This window comes from Canis aureus, chromosome 36 (genome assembly GCF_053574225.1).
Source record: "Canis aureus isolate CA01 chromosome 36, VMU_Caureus_v.1.0, whole genome shotgun sequence".
NCBI lineage: Eukaryota > Metazoa > Chordata > Mammalia > Carnivora > Canidae > Canis > Canis aureus.
The window spans coordinates 37094993-37115828 of NC_135646.1; positions in this window are offsets into that span (position 1 = coordinate 37094993).

The window sequence follows — 20836 nt, forward strand, 5'->3', positions numbered from 1 at the left end:
ACAACAGCTGGGCACAGGCCCTCACACAGATGTCACGGGCACGGTGGGCACTCCCACCATGCCCGGCCTCCCAGAAGAAGGAAGGAGGTTTCGGCAGTACACACTCCCATGGTGGCCCCAGGGCTCCCTGCCCAGCACGGCAGCTCGTGAGAAGTTGGGGTCTGTTTCCCTGACGCCTGCTCCTCCTCCCCGGTTTTCCCACAGGAAATGAAGGAGGAGGCCCTGGTCTCCTCCAGGGACATCACGCAGGTAGACTTGGACGTCAACAGGACGTTTGGCAGCCACACCATATTTTGGGATGGCTAGGGGGTCAGGTGAGGCTGCTGGGCCAGGGGGATTCAGGGCCCTGAGGGAGGCCCGGGTCCTTCTGGGTAGGGAAAATGGGGCTTCTGAGGCCGGGGGAGCAATAGAAGCCAAAAACACACTGTTCCATGGTAGGATGCTGGGGATGACTCCCGTGCCCACACTCCCGATGCCTTGGGGATGAGGAGGCCAGAAGGATGGGGTCTTCAGGTGTTGTCATGGGAGCTGAACACCAAAGGGGAGAGGGACGGCCCCCTGAGAAGCAGGGGACGGGGTGGGGGATGTGGGGGGAGGAACCGGACCTGGTGGCCAGGCTGCATGGCCGCTGCTGGAGCAGGACAAACATCAATCCCATGAGGGTCAGATGGGTCAGAGTGACACCCACTCTCGATGCTTTATGTTATTCTAAATTCTATGCATTTAATTTGAGACAATTTGCAATTTGAAAACATAAATAGTATAATGATCCCCAGATAATGCTGCTGGTCCAGCCAGGGCAGGGGCAGGTGTCACTGCAAACCCCAGACTAGTCGCCTTTAACTGTAGACGTCTCCTTGTGCATCTTAGAGGAAGGAGATGCCCTGTGTCCGCAGGCCCCCCACGACATCCCCCTCATTCCCCACTCCCACACCATCCCCCTACATCATCATCCCCATTGGCATCCCACCTACACCATCCCCCTCAAACCCACACAGCCCCACACAATCCCCACTCACACTATACCCCAACACCATCACCCCTACACCATCCCCCACACTCCACCACCATCATAACCTTGCCCCCACACCATCCACCACCACACCATCGGCCCTCAGCAAGGACCCGGTGCAAGTGCCCCCTGTGGGACATGCTCAGCCTCCCCGGGTTTCTCTGGATACCCTGCTACCATCAGAAGCCTGGGTGTCCCATAGAATACCCAGGGGTTACAGGGAGGAGGGAAGACAGGGAATCCCCAACAGGGTGAGTACAGGAGAGTGGTGCAGAGGACCCACTGTGCCCTGCCTCCGCCCACTGTCCCTCATTTAGCGTACACACCCTGCACAGGACACCAGCCCCTAACCCATGGGGATCTGGGCTGGCCTGGCCCTGGGCTCTGTGAGGGTTGGGGTGATTTGAGCCTCCGTCCCAGGCCCAACACAAAGACTAATGGGATCTAGCCCTCATGGCCCTGGCCAGCCCTGGATTCTGGCCCTGGGCTGAGCGAGCCCTCTCACAGCTAAATGTTGACTCCTGGACCCTGGGGTATGATGGTGGGCCCCACTCACACCCACACCAGGAGGCAGACTCCTCCAGGTGCTGGGACGCCAGGGAGCCCGAGGCCGGGGTCCAGCTGCCCTGTTGGGACCCAGCGCAGAAGCCCATGAGCTGCAGGTCCATGTCAGCTCTGCTGTCCTCAGAACCATCTCTCAGACTGAAACCTCAGGACACACGTCCCCAGCCAGAGTTCACACATGCTCCCAGGTGGGGGACTCCAGCACCCGCCCCCCAACCCATGTCATTCTTACCCTCCCCTAAAGGACAGAAAGGTCTCCCTCCCCAGGGGAAGGCGTGCACCCTCAGCTCTGAGCCCGTTTGCGGTAGAAAGTCAATAAAGTGTTGTGTGAAAATGCACAGCCAGCCCATTTCTGTGTCTCCCAGAACACTGTTCACGGGGCATGGAGAGAACCCCAGAGAGGAGGACAGGGTACCACCTAGGTCCCACCAGCCCCTGCAGGGGCGCCGCCAGCAACACCCAACTGACATCCCAACGTGCCTTCCACTGGACCAGATGCCGGGGTCAAGATGCAACAGACTTTACTGGGACTCAGGCTGCACCCCACGGGCCAGGAGGGCCTGGGACAGAGTGACAGCCAGGAAGCCTCAGGTCACCAGGGTCTGTGCAAAGCGACCCGGAGGTCTGTGCTCCCTCTGTCCAGGAGGCTGTGGCTGGCTGGGTGTGGGGCTCTTACTCCCCTCACTGCATTCCCTTGACTGTGTGCCTGGGGCAGAGAGGGCCTGCAGGGCGGTCAGCATGGCCCTAGAAGAGATGTCAGGACAGTAGGCCCTTGTGTTGTGCCCAACATTGTGAATCTGAGAAACCACTGAGGAGCCAACACCATTACAAACTCCCAAGGATTTCTTTACAAGCTGGAGCTTGTGTCCAGGTGCACCCGACACAGCAGAGACTTGGACCCCGAGACTAAAAGGCGTAGCAGCTTTATGGGGGCCAGTGGCCCATGGGATACGCAGAAAGTTGCACTGTCATGTCAGTTCACACGCAGGTGGCCGATTGAATTACACCTTACCCTCTAGTATCCACTTGAGCTGGCCTATTACTTTGGTCGAATTGGCGCACAGATTTGGCAGGCACAAAACGGGGTTACATTGTTATGAGCTGATTTCTGATTAGGGTGTGTTGAGCAGCCTGACTAGGGTGGGGCAGCGCCTTAAGCAACAATCAGGTCATGTCAGGGTCATAGGAGAAGTGACGGGTGTAGCACAAAATGGAATCAGTCCTGCTCTGTGTGCCCAGGGGTAGGAGATTTTTGTTAAATTTCCTGGGTTCCACACTTGCAGCTCATGCACCTGGACCACCCACACCAGGTGGACTCAGCCTGCACAGCTTGTGGTGCTGGATAACTCACACCAGCATATGGAGGGCATCCTCCTCACCCTAGTGAGTAGGGGCTGGGTGAGCATGGGTCTCGGCCTGAAGGCCAGGCAGCACAGCAGACTGAAGAACCCCAGCCCCATCCCCACCCCGACTCCCACACACAGGCAGCCCCAGGACTCCCGCCATGGAAAACCGGCTCCTCAGGAGCTCCCCCCAGAGCGGCCCGAAGATCTGGATCCCTGCTGGCGAGGCATCGGGGAGAATAGAAGCACCCGGCACCTGGCGGGACCCACTGCAGGTCATGAGAATGTGGTTGAGCAGGAATTTCCAGCTCAGCTGACCCTCCAGCTGAAAGTCATTGCACCAGTGAGCACAGGGTCGGCCAGGAGACCCTAGCTAGCTGATTAGATCCAGCACCAGAAATGATGTTGTGCCAACCATTTCAGCATTTGGGTGACCCAGCCAGAGGATCCGATAGCTGCACATGATAGCTGCATGTGATAGACACACACACACCCCAAAACCAACAAAAGGCAGAATCCCCCCAATGTTGTCAAAAAGCAGCCGGATGATTCCATACACGATGCTGTGGTCCCCAAAAGGATACATGGAAGATGGTATAAACCGCGACTGCAGAGGTGTCAGAGGTACGGAGATGTGCCTGGTGGGTTCCAACAAGAGGTGCAGAGGGGAAGGAAGCATCCTACAGAGGGGGGGCCTCCTTGGAAAGGACACCAGGTCCCTGTGAAGGGTACGGAGGATGAAATCTGTCCTCCTCCCTTTCAGCTTCTGCTTTTCCTCCTAAATGCCATTTTCCTCAATGAAAATAGCAAAAATTTATTTTATGTTTTTAAATTTCTTTTTACAGGTGTCCAATTCATATGAATTCTTTCTTCAGCAAGGGTGTCATTCAGGAAAGAAGGAGAGATAAAGATTTCCCAGTCAGACAAAGTATAAAGGAGTTCATGACCACTAAACCAGTCCAGTAAGGAATTTTAAGAGGGATTCTTCTAGTGGGGGAAAAAAAGAGACCAAAAGCAACAAAGACTAGAAAGGACCAGAGAACGTCACCAGAAACACCAACTCTACCGGTAACACAAAGGCAATAAGTTCATATTTTTCAATAATCACTCTGAATGCTGATAGAAAAATTGCTCCAATCAAAAGATATAAGGTATCAGAGTAGCTTAAAAAACAGGATCCGGGATGCCTGGGTGGCTCAGGGTTTGAGCCTCTGCCTTGGACTCAGTCTGTGATCCTGGAGTCTGGGATCCAGTCCCATATTGGGCTCCTGGTGGGGAGCATGCTTTTCTCTCTGCCTAATTTTCTGCCTCTCTCTCTCTCTCACTCCCTCATAAATAAAATCGTTATTAAAAAAACAAGATCCACCTGTATGCTGCCAACAAGATGCTCACGTTAGACCTATAGACACCGGGAGATTGAAAGTCAGGGGATGGAAAACCATCTATCACGGTAATGGATACCATACGAAAGCTGGAGGACCCATACTTATATCAGACTAACTTGATTTGAAACCAAACCCTGGGGGACACCTGGTGGGTCAGTGGTTGAGCATGTGCCTTCGGCGCAGGGTGTGATCCTGGGATCCCAGGACCGAGTCCCACACCGGCCTCCCTGTGTGGAGCCTGCCTCTCCTTCTGCCTATGTTTCTGCCTCTGCTGCTCTCTGTGTCTCTCATGAATAAATAAATAAAATATTTACATTTCAAAAAAGAAAGAACAAATACTGTAAGAAGAGATGAAGAAGGGCATTATTTCATAATTAAAAAGACTATCAAGATGAAACAACTAAATATTTATGCTGCCAACATGGGGGTACCTAAATATAGAAACCAATTAACAACAAACTTACAGGAACTGACTGACAATAATACAATGACAGCAGATTTTCACACCCACCTATGGCAATGGACCGATCATCTATACAGAAAATCAAGAAGGGAACAATAGCCTTGACACACTGGACAACAGGGACTCAACAGATATAGTCTGAACATTTCAACCTAAAGCAGAGTACACATTCCTTTCAAGCGCGCATGGGACATTCTTCAGAACAGATCATATCATGGGCCACAAATCAGCCCTAAACAGGTACAACAGGTACAAGAAGGTTGATATCACACCATGTACATTGTCGGACCACGACACTATGAAACTCGAAGTCGACAGTAAGAAAAAATTTGGACAGACCAAAAATACGTTGAGTTTATGATCATCCTACTAGAGAATGGAGCAACCAGGAAATTAGAGAGGAAATTTAAAACAAACGAAAATGAAAATATGTTTCTCCAAGCCTCTTGGATGCAGCAAAGGCAGTCCTAAGAGGGAAGTACATATCAATACAGGCCTACCTCAAGAAACAAGAAGTCTGGGGGTGGGAGTGAATGGGTGACGGGCACTGGGTGTTATTCTGTATGTTAGTAAATTGAACACCAATAAAATAAATAAATAAATAAACAAGAAGTCTCCAATACACAGCCTAACCCTACACCTTAAGGACCTGGAAAAGGAATAGAAAACAAAGCCTAAAGCTTATAGAAGAGGGGAAAAATAGAGATGAGAGCAGAAATAAACAATACAGAATCAACGAAGCAGTAGAATGGAATAAAGAAACAAAGAGATGGTTTTTCAAAATAATTAATAAATTGAATCAAGCCCTAGCCAGCCTTATCAACAAGAAAAGAGAAAAGACCTAAATAAATAAAATCACAAATGAGAGAAGAGAGATCACAATCAACACCAGAAAAATAAGACAACTATAAGAGAACACCATGAAAGATTATACGCTAACAAACTGGGAGACCTGGAAGAAATGGACAAATCCCTAGAAATGTCAAACGAGGAAACCTAAATAGGAGGAAATAGAAAATGTGAACAGACATATAAAAGCAAAGGAATTGAATCAGCAAGGCACCTGGGTGCCTCAGTGGTTGAGCATCTGCTTTGGCTCAGGTCATGATCCCAGGGTCCTGGGGGATCACGTCCCACATCAGGCTCCCTGCATGGAGCCTCATTTTCCCTCTGCCTATACCTCTGCCTCCCTGTGTCTCTCATGAATACATAGATAAAATCTTTAAAAAAGAACAAAGATAAAAAAGAGAATGGTCCCAAATAAAATCACAAAGGAAAAGAGAAATAACAACCAACACTAGAGAAATACAAACGATTATAAGAGAACATTATGAAAAATTATATGCCAGCAACCAAGAACCTGGAAGAAATAGATCAATTCCTGGAAATATATGACATAGCAAAAATGAAGAAGGAAGAAATAAGAAACTTGAACAGATAACCAGCAAAGAATTTGAATCAGCATTCAAAGATCTCCCGACCGTAGATGCTTAGATCAATAGAGCAGAATGGAAAGCCGAAACAAGATACAAACCTGTAACTCTATGATCCATTAATCGACAACAAGGCAGGAAGGAATATCCAAAGGCACAAACAGTCTCTTCAACATCCCTAACCCTGACCGCAGGATAAGAACAAATGGCATTGGGAAAACCAGGCAGCCACATGCAGAAGAATGAAACTGGACCACTTTCTTATACGATATATATAAAAAATAAATTCAAAATGGATGAAAGACCTAAATGTGAGACCTGAAACCATACAAAGAAGAAAAGATAGGCAGCAACATCTATGACGTTGGCCATTGGATCCTCTTTCTAGATATGCATCTGAGGTGAGGGAGACAAAAGCAAAAATACTATTGGGACTTCATCAAATTGAAAAGCTTCTGCAAGGTGAAGGAAACAACCAAAGCTAAAAGGCAACATACAGGAGGAGGGGCAAGATGGCGGAAGAGTAGGGTCCCCAAGTCACCTGTACCCACCAAATTACCTAAGTAACCTTCAAATCATCCTGAAAATCTACGAATTCGGCCTGAGATTTAAAAAGAGACCAGATCAAATGCTACAGTATGAAAAGTTCGCGCATCTATCAAGGTAGGAAGATGGGGGAAAAGAAATAAAGAAACAAAGGGCATCCAAGGGGAGGGGTCCTGCGAAGAGCCAGGCTATGGCCACAGCGAGTGCCCCCCAGTCAGGAGAGCTCTGTCCCAGAGAAGCAGGAGCTGAACCAACCTTCCAGGGTGGAATTGGGCCCGCAGAGAGTCAGCACAGGACCTTGGAGGGCGGGGATGCCCTCGGGCTCCCTGGGACACTAACAGACACCTGCATTCCCAAGAGAGTCCACTGAGCTCACTAAGGGGTACACGGCACATGCATTGACCCTGGAGCAGCTCCAAGGGGCTCGGGCGGTGGCTCTGTGCTGAAGGGGCTGCACGAACCTGGGAGGGGCTTGGCGGTGGTGCCTAGGGCAGAGGAAAAGGCTCCGGGCAGAGGGGGCGGTGAGGCTCCAGGAGCAGCTCAGTGGGGCTGGGGAGGCGGTTTGGTGGAGAGGCGGCTGCACAGCCGGGAGCTCGAATTCAACAGTGCAGGCCCCGGAGGACAGGACTCCGGTACACAGCCCAGGATCTGGCCTCGCCCGAGACAAGCAGAGGCCGGGGGGGGGGGCCCAAGACCGCAAGGACCCACCTGCCCAGAGCTGAGCAGATCAGAGGCCCTGCCCCGGAGCCTCCTGGACCATCAGACAGACTGCTCTGGAGTAACTGGGGGGGCTGAATCCAGGTTTCCAGAGCTGGCCTCTGCCACTGGGATTGTTCCTCCTGGGGCCTCACGGGGTTAACAACCCCCACTGAGCACTGCACCAGGCAGGGGGCAGAGCAGCTCCCCAAAGGGCTAACACCTGAAAATCAGCATAACAAGCCACTCCCCCAGAAGACCAGCTAGACGGACAAGTTCCAGGGGAAGTCAAGGGACTTAACGTATACAGAATAAGAAGATACTCCCCCATGTTTTTTTTTTTCATTTCTGATTGCTTCCCCCAACCTTTTCCCCCTTTCTTTCTTTTTCTTTCTCTTTTTATTCTCTTTTTTCCTTCTTTCTTCCTTTATTCTTTTTTCTCTTTCTCTTTCTCTTTTCTTTCCTTCTTTCTCTCCTCTATTTTTCTCCTTTTCCCAATACAACTTGTTTTTGACCACTGTGCACAGAGCAAAATGACTAGGAGGAAAACCTCACCTCAAAAGAAAGAATCAGAAACAGTCCTCTCTCACACAGAGTTACAAAATGTGGATTACAATTCAGTGTCAGAAAGCCAATTCAGAAGCACTATTATACAGCTACTGGTGGCTCTAGAAAAAAGCATAAAGGACTCAATAGACTCATGACTGCAGAATTTAGATCCAATCAGGCAGAAAGTAAAAATCAATTGAATGAGATGCAATCCAAACTAGAAGTCCTAACGACAAGGGTTAACGAGGTGGAAGAACAAGTGAGTGACATAGAAACAAGTTGATGGCAAAGAGGGAAACTGAGGAAAAGAGAGACAGACAATTAAAAGACCAGAAAGACAGATTAAGGGAAATAAACGACAGCCTGAGGAAGAAAACCCTACGTTTAATTGGGGTTCCAGAGGGCGTCGAAATGGACAGAGGTCAAGAATATGTATTTGAACAAATCCTTCCTGAAAACTTTCCTAATCTGGGAAGGGAAACAGGCATTCAGATCCAGGAAATAGAGAGATTCCCCCCCGCAAAATAAATAAAAACCGTACAACACCTCCACATTTAATAGTGAAGTTTGCAAATTCCAAAGATAAAGAAAAGATCCTTAAAGCAGCAAGAGACAAGAAATCCCTGACCTTTATGGGGAGGAGCATTAGGGTCACAGAAGACCTCTCCACAGCGACCTGGCAGGCAAGAAAGGGCTGGCAGGATATATTCAGGATCCTAAATGGGAAGAACATGCAACAAAGAATACTTTATCCAACAAGGATCTCATTCAAAATGGAAGGAGAGATAAAGAGCTTCCAAGACAGGCAGGAACTGAAAGAATATGTGACCTCCAAAGCAGCTCTGCAAGAAATTTTAAGGGGGACTCTTAAAATTCCCCTTTAAGAAGAAGTTCAGTGGAACAATCCACAAAAACAAGGGCTGAATAGATATCATGATGACACTAAACTCATATCTGTTGATAGTAACTCTGAATGTGAACGGGCTTAATGACCCCATCAAAAGGCACAGGGTTTCAGACTGGATAAAAAAGCAGGACCCATCAATTTGCTGTCTAAAAGAGAATCATTTTAGACAGAAGGACACCTACAGCCTGAAAATAAATGTTTGGAGAACCATTTACCATTCAAATGGTCCTCAAAAGAAAGCAGGGGTAGCCATCCTTATATCAGATAAACTAAAATTTACCCCGAAGACTGTAGTGAGAGATGAAGAGGGACAGTAAATCATACTTAAAGGATCTATCCAACAAGAGGACTTAATCCTCAATATATTGCCCCATATGTGAGAGCTGCCAAATATTTAAAACAATTAATAACCAAAGTGAAGAAATACTTAGATAATAATACACTCACACTTGGTGACTTCTATCTAGTTCTTTCTACCCTTGATAGGTCTTCTAAGCACAACATCTCCAAAAAAACGAGAGCTTTAAATGATACACTGGACCAGATGGATTTCACAGAAATCTACAAAACTTTACATCCAAACTCAACGGAATACACATTCTTCTCAAGTGCACATGGAACTTTCTCCAGAATAAACCACATACTGGGGCACAAATCGGGTCTGAACCGATACCAAAAGATTGGGATTGTCCCCTGCATATACTCAGACCATAATGCCTTGAAAGTAGAACTAACGTATCCCTGAGTGGCGCAGCAGTTTGGCGCCTGCCTTTGGCCCAGGGCGTGAATCTGGAGACCCGGGATTGAATCCCACGTCGGGCTTCCGGTTTTAGAAGGCTGCTTCTCCCTCTGCCCGTGTCTCTGCCTCTCTTTCTCTCTCACTGTGTGACTATCATAAATTTAAAAAAATAATAAAATAATGAAAAAATGAAATTAGAACTAAATCACAGCAAGAAGATTGGAAGGAGCTCAAACACGTGGAGGTGAAGGATCATCCTGCTAAAAGACGAAAGGGTCAACCAGGAAATTAAGGAAGGATTAAAAAGATTCATGGAAACTAATGAGAATGAACATACAACCGTTCAAAATCTTTGGGATGCAGCAAAAGCAGTCCTAAGGGGGAAATACATCACAATACGAACAGGGGCAGCCAATGTGGAAAAAACTGTGGAGGGTCCTCGAGAAGTTAAAAAAAGGGGATCCCTGGGTGGTGCAGTGGTTTGGCACCTGCCTTTGGCCCATGTCGCGATCCTGGAGACCCGGGATGGAATCTCATGTCGGACTCACAGTGCATGGAGCCTACTTCTCCCTCTGCCTGTGTCTCTGCCTCTCTCTCTGTGACTATCATAAAAAAATTTATAAAAGATGTTAAAAATAGAGCTACCCTACGATTCCAAAATTGCAGAGCTAGGTATTTACCCCGAGGATACAAAAGTCGTTTAGTAGTTTCAAAGAGGGACACGCAGCCCAGTGTTTGTAGCAGCATTATCAACAAGAGCCAAACTGTGGATACAGCCCAGATGTCCATCGACTGATGAATGGGCAGAGAAGATGTGGTAAATATACCGACTGCGACATCACTGGCTCATCAGAAGGGATGAAATGAAGCCATTTACAATGACGTAGGAGAAGTGGAAAGGACTTGTGCTAAATGAACTCAGTCAGTCAGAGAAAGACAGATACCAAATACCATACAATTGCATTCACATGTGAATTTTAAGAAACCAAACAAACTGGCAAAGGGGCAGAGGGGGGATGAGAGAAGCAAACAAAAAAAAAAAACCACACTCTTAACCACAGAGAATAAACTAATAAATACCAGAGATATGTGGGGGGGATGGGGAATCAGGGGATGGGGATAGTGGAGGACACCTGTGACCAGTACCAGGCGTTCTATCCAAGGGTTGAATCACTATGTGGTAAACCTGAAACTATATCATACTGTGTTTGAAACAGTAATTCAAGTAAAACTTTAAAATAATAATTGGTAGTATTGATGAAATATGTGTGCACTAGAGATAAAATCAGAAAGGCAACTGAAAATCCAAATAAAGAATCTTTAGAGCCTCAAATCCCCTCCTTAGCTCAGCTCGGGAGAATCCTGCCATGTCTATTCTGACCCCAACAGAAGCCTGTATTTTGATTCTCTGGGGAGGCCACTGACTTGGTGGAATCAGGCTATCTTCGAACCCAAAACCTAAATAGAGTGCATAAATCTAAACTGCACAAGATACTAGGAGTCCCCATGGAGGCACATGCCAAGACCCAAACTCTAACCATACACAGACATAACCCTAACCCTACACTTAATCATACTGTTAACCTAAACCTTAAACAAGACCCATCACTAATCGAAAACCAAACACAAACCCCAAGACCAAAACACATTCACTGAACCTTCCTGCCAACCCTCACGCTAACTCTTAATCCTATTATGAACTCTTCACCCTGACACCTAACTTAAATCTAACCCGAACACTAACCTCTAACCCTAACCGTAAAATAAGGTATTCAAATCCTATTCCTAACCTTAACCTGTACCCTAACCTTAACCTTCTAATACTAATCCTATCTCATACCCCAAACTGTACCTTAACCCGTACCCTAAAACCAACCCCTAACCCACTCCCTAACCCTATATCTTACCCTTTTTCAAAACCGTACCCTGACCCTGACCTGACCCTAACCCTAACCCCTAACCAAACACTAACCCTAACCCTAGCCCTAACCTCTATCCTAATCCTAACCCTCACCCTAACCCTAAAGCTAGCACTAACTTTAACTCTAACTCTTAACTCTAACCCCTAACTCTAACCCCTAACCCTAACTCACACCCTAACCCCTAACCCTAACTGCAAACCTAAGCCCAACACTAACTCTAACCATAACCCTAAACCCAACTCCAAAACTCGTGCCCTAATCCCTAAAGCCTAAACCCTAACCTAACTCTAAATCCTATCCCTACCCCTAACCCACATCCTAACTCCTAGCCACTGACCCTTACCCTTATCCCTCACCCTAACCTCTAATCCATAACCATGAGCATAATCACTAATACCTAACATCTAACCTAAGGTTAACCACCAACTGCCTCCCCTCCCCTGACCCTACCATTCATTCTACCCATTCACTTACCCTGTGGTTCAGAGGAGTCCGTTCTGATATGGACGTGGCCCCCAACGGTGCCTCCAGAGTCCTCCAGGGGGTCCTGAGGAAGCCAGGCTCCTGTCAGTGCGGACATGGTCCCACGTGTTCCTGTGTCATAGTCAGTGGGTCCAGAGGACGCCGTGTCTCCTGTCACTGTGGACTATGCCTCACATCCTCTGGAAGCCTCACATCCTCACAGCAAGTCCTCAGGAGGCCGGGGGCTCCTGTCAGCCTAGACATGGCCTCACATCCCCCAGAAAACTCACTGTGGGTCCTGATGAAGCTGTGGGCTCCTGTCAGCATAGACCCAGCCCCATATTTCCCGAAGCATAAGTGCAGGTCCTGAGGTGGACGGGGGTCCTGTCAGTGTTGAGGTGGACCCACATTTTCCTCAAGCCTCACCATAAGACCTGAGGAGGCTGGGGGCTCCTGTCAGCATTGACAGGGCTCCAAATCTTCCCAAAACTTCACAGTGTGTCCTGAGGAGGCCGGAGGTTCCTGTCAGTGTTCATGCGGCACCCACATCTTTCTTAAGTCTCACCAGAGGCCCTGACAAGGCTGGGGTCTTCTGTCCACATGGACGCATACCCATATTTCCCAAAGACTAGACCAGGGGTCCTGAGGAAGTCCGCGTCCTTTTGTGTGGACATGACCACACGTACTACCAAAATGTCACTGAGGGTACTGAGGAGGTCGTGGCTCCTGTCACTCTGAATGCGGCCCCCAGCTTCCAGAAGCCTCAACTTGTATCCTGAGGGGCCTGGGAGTTTCTGCCAGAGTGGACGCGGTGCCACATCTTCCTGAACCCTCCCTGCAGGTCCTGAGGTGGCCCAGGGGCTCCTGTCAGTGTGGATGCGGGCCCACAATATCCTGAAGCCTCCCCGAGGGTCCTGAGGTAGCTCAGGGTTTCCTATCAGGGTGTATGCGGGCCAACATCTTCCTGAAGCCTCACCGAGGGTCCTGAGAGGACCGGTGCTCCTGTCAGCGTGAACACGGCCCAATATCCCCCTTTAGACTCCCTGCACGTCCTGAGGAGGCTGTGGCTCATCAGGGTGGATGCATCCCCATGTCTTCATCAGGCTTCCCCAGCACAGGCTGGCTCCTATTAGTGCAGGCAGATGAGGCCTACTGCACATGCATGCACCCTGGGTGAGGCCTGGGCTTGGGCGCCCCCTTTGCGATGCTAGGCGCTGCAGGAGGCTGTGCAGGAGGCGGCTTGTGGTGTAGGGGGCTGCACCTGCCTCCTTCCAGGCTCCAGCTGTGTCCTGTTAGCATTGGAAACGTCTCACTGAAAAGGAGCCCAACACCCGGCTTCCCCAGAAATATTTAAGGACAAGGAATTGGAGCCCACAGACTGCAAAATGAAATGTGGACCAGACTTTAGCAAGTCCTGCAAAATTCACTCAACTCCCTTCCACTGTGGGCGGGACTGCGGGCTGGTGCAGCCGCCCTGGAAACAGTGTGGAGGCTCCTCAGGAAGTTACAAATACAGACGCCCTGCGACCAGCAGGTGCAGGGCCTGGAGCTGACTCCGAAGATACAGATACAATGAGACTCGGGGCACCTGCACCCCAATGTCCACAACAGCCAGGTCCACAGTAGCCACACTGTGTGAGGTATTTCGGTTCCCTCAGGCAGATGATGAATAAAGAGGATGGGAGATAGATGATGGTCATTGAGAGAGGAATGGTGCTCAGGTATCAAAGAGAAGGAAATCTTGCCATTTGCAATGACGTGGAGAGAACTAGAGAAATCATATTAAGTGAAATAAGTCAGTCGGGAAAGAGAATGACTGTGGGGTGTCATTCATAGGTGGAATTAAAGAAGCAAAGCAGATGAACATCTGTGAAGGGAAGGAAAAACAAATAAGATGAAAACAGATGAAGGAAATACAGACTCTTAATTATAGGAAACAAACTGAGGGTCGCTGGAGGGTAGGGGCCGAGTGAGGGGATCACAGGGGACCGGCATGAAGGAGGGCATGTGATGTCACGTGCACTGCTGTTATCTCCAACTGGTGAATCCCTGAATTCTTCCTCTGAAAGTATAATACACTATCCTTTAATTAATTGGGTTTAAATTAAATTAAGTTAAAAAAATCAGCTGTATCAGAGGACAATTCCTTCTAGAATCTCTGTTCTGCTCCTTCAGCTTATGCCGGGACCACCCCCCTTGAGTCTGGTTTGTTTAAGTAGGCTCCACGCCTCATCCATGGCCCAGCCCACGGCTAGAACTCAGGACCCCGAGATCAGGACAGGAGGTGAGGTCAGGTGTCGAATGCTTAACTGACAGCCAGCCGGGGGCGCAAGAACAACACTGCTATATCCTGTGTCTCTGTGACATCGTTTGAAATAGGAAAGTGCCATGTCCCTCTCTGGCCTGCTCCTCCAATACTGATTTGCTGTCCGGGGTCATTTTGGGGGGCGGATGGATGTTATGGGTTTTTTTTTCCTATTTCTAAGATCTGCGACCATGATTTTGATTGGAATGACATTGAAACTGAGGGTGGCTTCAGGAACTACGGACATTTTCACAAGATGAGGCTCCCACCCCCGAGCCCAGGAAGGTCTCCCAGAGCCTGGTATGGCTCAGTGCACAAGTCTTGTGCTCCTTTGGTTCAGTCTCATTATTTATTCTCTGTGATGTTCCTGAGAAGGGAGTCACGTCCTTCATTTCCTTCCTGAGTGCTCATTGTCGGGATACAGCAAGGCTATTCTGCTCTGTAGGGTCAGTTTGTGTCCCCTGACTTTACTGAACTCACTCCTTAGTTCTAACAGGCTTGATGGAGGCTCTCGACTTTCCTGTTTCTAGTACCACGTCTTCAGCATACAGGGACAGTGTGAGTCCCCCTTCCAGTTTTTGAATCCTTGCTGTTTACAGCTTAATGTCCTAGAAAGCCCGACAATAGAATAAAAACTGAGTCCAGGCAAAGGGCAGGAAGCCCTATTAGAATGAGAACAGAGCTCAATGCCCTAGAAGGCCCCATATCAAAATGTAAACAGAACTTGAGGAATTGCTCCATCCCTCCTGGAGGTCCCGAGACCAGCACTTTAAACTTAGCTAAAGGGGATCCCTGGGTGGCGCAGCGGTTTGGCGCCTGCCTTAGGCCCAGGGCGGGATCCTGGAGACCAGGGATCGAATCCCACGTCGGGCTCCCGGTGCATGGAACCTGCTTCTCCCTCGGCCTGTGTCTCTGCCACCCTCTCTCTCTCTCCCTGTGACTACCATAAATAAATAAAAATTGAAAAATATTAAAAAAAATAAACTAAGCTAAAACCCACCTCGGGGTCCAAGTCCCTGCTCCGCTATGTCGGGTGCACTTGGACACATGCTCCAGCTTGTAAATAAACCCTCATGTGTTTGCATTGGTTTCGGCTTCTCGGTGGTTTCTCGGATTCGCAATCTTGGGCAAAACAGTCTGAGAAAAAAAACAAAACCAAAAGAAGCTCGGACACAGGCAGAGTAAAAGCAAGGTTCTGAGAGAAGCAGTGGAGACCCGGGGTGTTGGCAGGTCTTTTGTGTAGGCCCTTGCAGATGGCGGAGGGGGGGAGGGGGTGGACAAGGGGGTGGGGGGGATGCTCAGCCCCAGAGCCAGAGGACTCAGAGTCCCCACCCACAACCCGCCCATCAGGAGAGTCTCAGGGAGCAGGACAGCGCCGCCCACGGGAGGCCAGAGGCGCTGATGCCCACCCAGCCTCTGACCCCATAGTTGCATCTCCCAGGCAGATGTGCACCTAAGAATCAGCGCCATGGCCCATCCCGAGACCCTGCACAGACCACTCACTGCCACCAAGTTGTCGGACCACAGAGGCTGCAGAGCTTCAGCTCTGCCTGGAAAGAAGGGTCTAGCTTCCTTTGTTCTTTGTGCTTTATTTTCATTTATTTTCTTTGATTCTTTTTTATTAATTACCTTATTTTAATTTTTATGTATGTACCTTATATATTTATTATTTTTACTATCATGGTACTTTAATTGTGTTTCTTATTTTGGAATTTAGAATCTTTAACAAGCAGGCCAAAATAATCTGGTGTTTTTTATTTTGGGAGGGTAGTTGTTATTGTTTTTCTTGGTTTTCCTTTTTCTTCCTTCTTTCTTTTCTGGAAAAAATAATGATATGGAGAAATTCAACTCCATAAAATAACATGAGGTAGTACTCACAGCCAGGAAGTTCATCAATACACATATATGATGTCTTATTACAGTTTAAAGCAATGATTATAAAGGTAGCAGCTGGGCTGGAAAAAAAGCACAGAAGAAAACTAGAGAATTCCTACTGTAGAAATGAAAGAAATAAAATCTAGTCAGGCCAATGTTAAAAATGCTATAACTGAGATGCAGTCCCAAGTGGAAGCCTTCAAAACAAGAAAGGTTATGGACGACTGTAGAAGACATAGGGAACTCAGCCACTTATTAAAAAAATAACATTCATATCATAAGAGACTCAGATGATGAAGAGATAGAAAAGGTGGGCCTTGATCAGCCATTAGAAAAGACAAATGGCGGGATCCCTGGGTGGTGCAGCGGTTTGGCGCCTGCCTTTGGCCCAGGGCGCGATCCTGGAGACCCGGGATCGAATCCCGCGTCGGGCTCCCGGTGCATGGAGCCTGCTTCTCCCTCTGCCTGTGTCTCTGCCTCTCTCTCTCTCTGTGACTATCATGAATAAATAAATAAAATCTTTAAAAAAAAAAAAAAAGAAAAGACAAATGGCCACCATTTGATTCAATGTGGATGGAACAGGAAGGTATCATGGTGAGTGAAGTAAGTCAATCAGAGAAGGACAAACATTGTATATTCTCATTCACTTGGGGAATATAAATAATAGTGAAAGGGAATATAAACGAACGGAGAAGAAATGTGTGGAAAATATCAGAAATGGAGACAGAACATAAAGACTCCTAACTCTGAGAAATGAACTAGGGGTGATGGAAGGGGAGGAGGTTGGGGGTGGGGTGAATGGGTGACATGTACTGAGGGGGGCACTTGACGGGATGAGCACTGGGTGTTATTCTGTATGTGGGCAAATTGAACACCAATAAAAAGTAAATTTATTATTAGAAAGAAAGAAAGAAAAAGTGGCATCTGGGTGGCTCAGTCAGTTAAGCTTCTGCCTTAGGCTCAGATCATGATCCAGGTCCCAAGGCAGGCACCCTGAAGTAGGGAACCTGCTTCTCCCTCTCCATCTGCCCCTCTCGCTAATGGTTTCTCTCTCCTCTCTCTCTCAAATAAATAAATAACATCCTGAAAAAGAAAAAAACAGAAGGAAGAGAAATCTCCCATGTAGTAGAATTTCAAAGAAGTTGTCCAGACATTCCACCCTCAAGTTGATTAGCATAGCCTCCCACTCTTACGTGTGGAATACAAATAAACTTCCTTCTATAAAATATAATATGAAACTCTTAATATAAAAATAAAAATAAAAATAATAATAATAATAAAATCACTTTACTATGGAGAAAGCTGACAAACACTACCTCAGCAAGATGATCAGATCAATACCAAGACTGATAAATCATGTTGATAATATCTATCCTTTATATGATATAATAAAAATGGCATTATATCTCTGTATATAATCCACAAAAACAGTTCAATGATGAGATAAACAACAGACATGTCCCAACTGAGGTAAATTTTACAAAATACTCTACTTCCCAAAGTGTTCCAGTTCAACGACAGCAAGGAAAGGCTGAAAGACTGTCACAATCCAGAGGAGCCTAAGAAAACACGAGTACAAATGGAATGTGATATGAAGGATAGTAACTTAGCAAAATCTAAGGAAATCTGAATAACATATGGTCTTTGGTTAATGCGACTATTTTAATATTGATTCATTATCTAATATTTGTACCGGACTAATATAACACCACAATCATATCCCTGCCCCACACCATCCACCACCACACCACCACACCACCGGCCCCCAGCAAGGACCCAGTGCAGCTGCCCCCCTGTGGGACATGCTCAGCCTCCCCAGGGTTCTCTGGATACCCTGCTCCCATCAGAAGCCCGATTGTCCCATAGAGAACCCAGGGCTTGCAGGGAGGAGGGAAGGCAAGGATCCCTTGGGTGCAGGTGAGTAGTGCAGAGGACACATTGGGCCCTGCCTCCGCCCACTGTCCCTCCTGGAGGTCGGCACACCCTGCACAGGACACCAGCCCCTAACCCAAAGGGACCTGGGCTGACCTGACCCCGTGCTCTGTGGGGGCTGAGGTGATTTGAGCCCCCACCCAGCCCCAACACAAAGACTAATGGGATCCAGGCCCCCATGGTCCTGGCTAGCCCTGGATTCTGGCCCACTGAGTGAGCCCTCTCACAGCTGGACGTGGCCTCTTGGGCCCTGTGTGTGCCCCACAGATCCAGGTCACTGACCTAGGGCAGGCTGGGGGATCCCGGGACAACCCAGGGTGGGGAGAGAGGATGGATAGGCCGGTTGGCCCCACCCGACCCCACACCAGGAGGCAGGCTCCAGGTATTGGGTATTGGGGCCCCAGAGGGCCCAAGGCCGGGGTCCAGCTGCCCTGTGGGTCCCAGTCAGGAGCCCATGAGCTGCAGGTCTAGGTCATCTCTGCTGTCCTCAAAACAGTCACTCAGGCTGAAATCTCAGGACACATACCCCCACCCGGAGTCCACACATGTTCCCACAATGTGGGCTCTAGCACCCGCTCCCCCACACTGTGTGATTCTTGCCCTCCCCTAAAGGACAGAAAGGTCTCCCTCCCCAGGGGAAGGCGCACATTAGGCTCTGAGCCCGTTTGCTGTAAGAAGTCAATAAAGTTTTGTGGTGCGAAAATGCATAGCCAGGCCATTTCTGTGTCTCCCAGACTCTGCATGGGGCGTGGAGAGATATCCAGAGAGGAGGAGGGGGCACCATCCAGGCCCCAAACAGCCCCTGCAGGGGCGCCGCCAGGTACACACAGCTGACGTCCCCACGTGCCTTCCAGGGGCAGCCAGATGCCAGGGTCAGGACCCACAGACTTTCCTGGGACTCAGGCTCTGCCCACTGGGCCAGGAGGGGCTGGGACAGAGTGACAGCCAGGGAGCTTCAGGTCACCAGGGTCTGTGCACAGCGACCTGGGAGGTCTGTGCTCCCTCTGTCCTGATGAACGAGGATGGCCGAGTTCTGGGGCACTTATTCCCCTCCCCGCATCCCCGTGCCTGTGTGCCTGGGGCACAGAGGGCCTGTGGGTCGGCCAGCGTGGCCCTGGAAGGGATGCCAGGACACCAGGCCCTGGTGTTGTGCCCAAGATTGTAAATCAGGGGAACCACCAAGGAGCCCACACCGATGCAAACTCCCGAGGGTTTCTTTACAAGCTGGAGCTTGGGTCTAATTGCACCCAACACAGCGGAGCAGGGACGTGGGTCCCGAGACTAAGAGGCATAGCAGCTTTATAGGGGCCAGTGGCACATGGGATTCACAGAAAGTTGCAGGATCATGCCGGTCCACAAGCTGGTGGCTGATTGAATTACACCTTACCCTATAGTATCCAATTGAGCTGGCCTATTACTTTGGTCAGAATTGTCCCACAGTTTTGGGGGACACAAAGCAGGGTTACATTGTTATAAGCCGATTTCCGATTAGGGTGTGCCCAGCGGCCTGACTAGGGTGGGGCAGCACCTTAAGCAATAAGCAGGTCATGTGGGGGTCATAGGGGAGATGGCGGGTGTAGCACAAAATGGAATAAGTTCTGCCCTGCTTGTCCAGGAGTAGGGGATTTTTGTTAACTTTCCTGGGTCCCACACTTGCAGCTCATGCACCTCGGCTATCCTGACCAGGTGGACTCAGCCTGCACACCTTGTGGTGCTGGATCTCTCACACCAGCATGTGGAGGGCACCCTCCTTGCCCTAGTGAGTAGGGGCTGGGTGAGCATGGGGCTCGCCACAAGGCCAGGCAGCACAGGGGACCGAGAACCCCAGCCCTCACCCCAACTCGACTCCCACACACAGGCAGCAACAGGGCTCTCCGCCATGGGCAGCTCCTCAGGATCTCCCCCAGGCAGCGCTGAGGTCTGGCTCCCTGATGGAGAGGCACTGGGGAGAAGAGAAGCAGCCTGTGCTCAGCGGGACCCCCTGCTGGACATGGGAATTTGGCTGAGTCAGAACTTCAAGCTCAACTGACCCTCCAGAGGAAAGTCACTGCAGGAGCGAGCCCCAAGTAAGCAAGGAGAACCCAGCTATCTACCCAGCGCCAGCACCAGAAATGATGTTGTGCCAACCATTTCGGCATTTGGGTGACCCAGCCAGAGGATCAGATACCTGCACGTGATATCTGCATGTGATAGACACACACACAACCCAAAACCAACAAAAGTCGGAATCCCCCAATGTTGTCAAACAGCAGTCGGATGGTTACATACACGACGCTGTGGTTCCCAATAGGATACATGGAAGACGCTATAAACCATGACTGCAGAGGTACTGGAGGCACGGAGATGTGCCTGCTGGGTTTCAAAAAGGAGCACAGAGAGTTTGGAAGCATCCTACGGACGGGGTGCCCCTCCTAGGAAAGGACACCAGATCCCTGTGAAGGCTACAGATGGTGAAATCTGTCCTCCTCTCTTTCAGCTTCTGGTTTTCCTCCTCTTTTGTTCTTCCTAATTCTAGTTTAGCCTCCACCCTGCATCCAAGACAATGACCAAAGAGGCTTCGTTATGACATCGCGTCCTAAAGGAGGCCGAGCTCTGGCTACCGGGTTCAGAAATGGTCATTGCCTAGGTGTATGCTGATCCCCCGAAGTCGTGGCTTCACGGCTCTTCTCTCCCTGCAGAACGAGGGGAACCACAGGTCTTAAA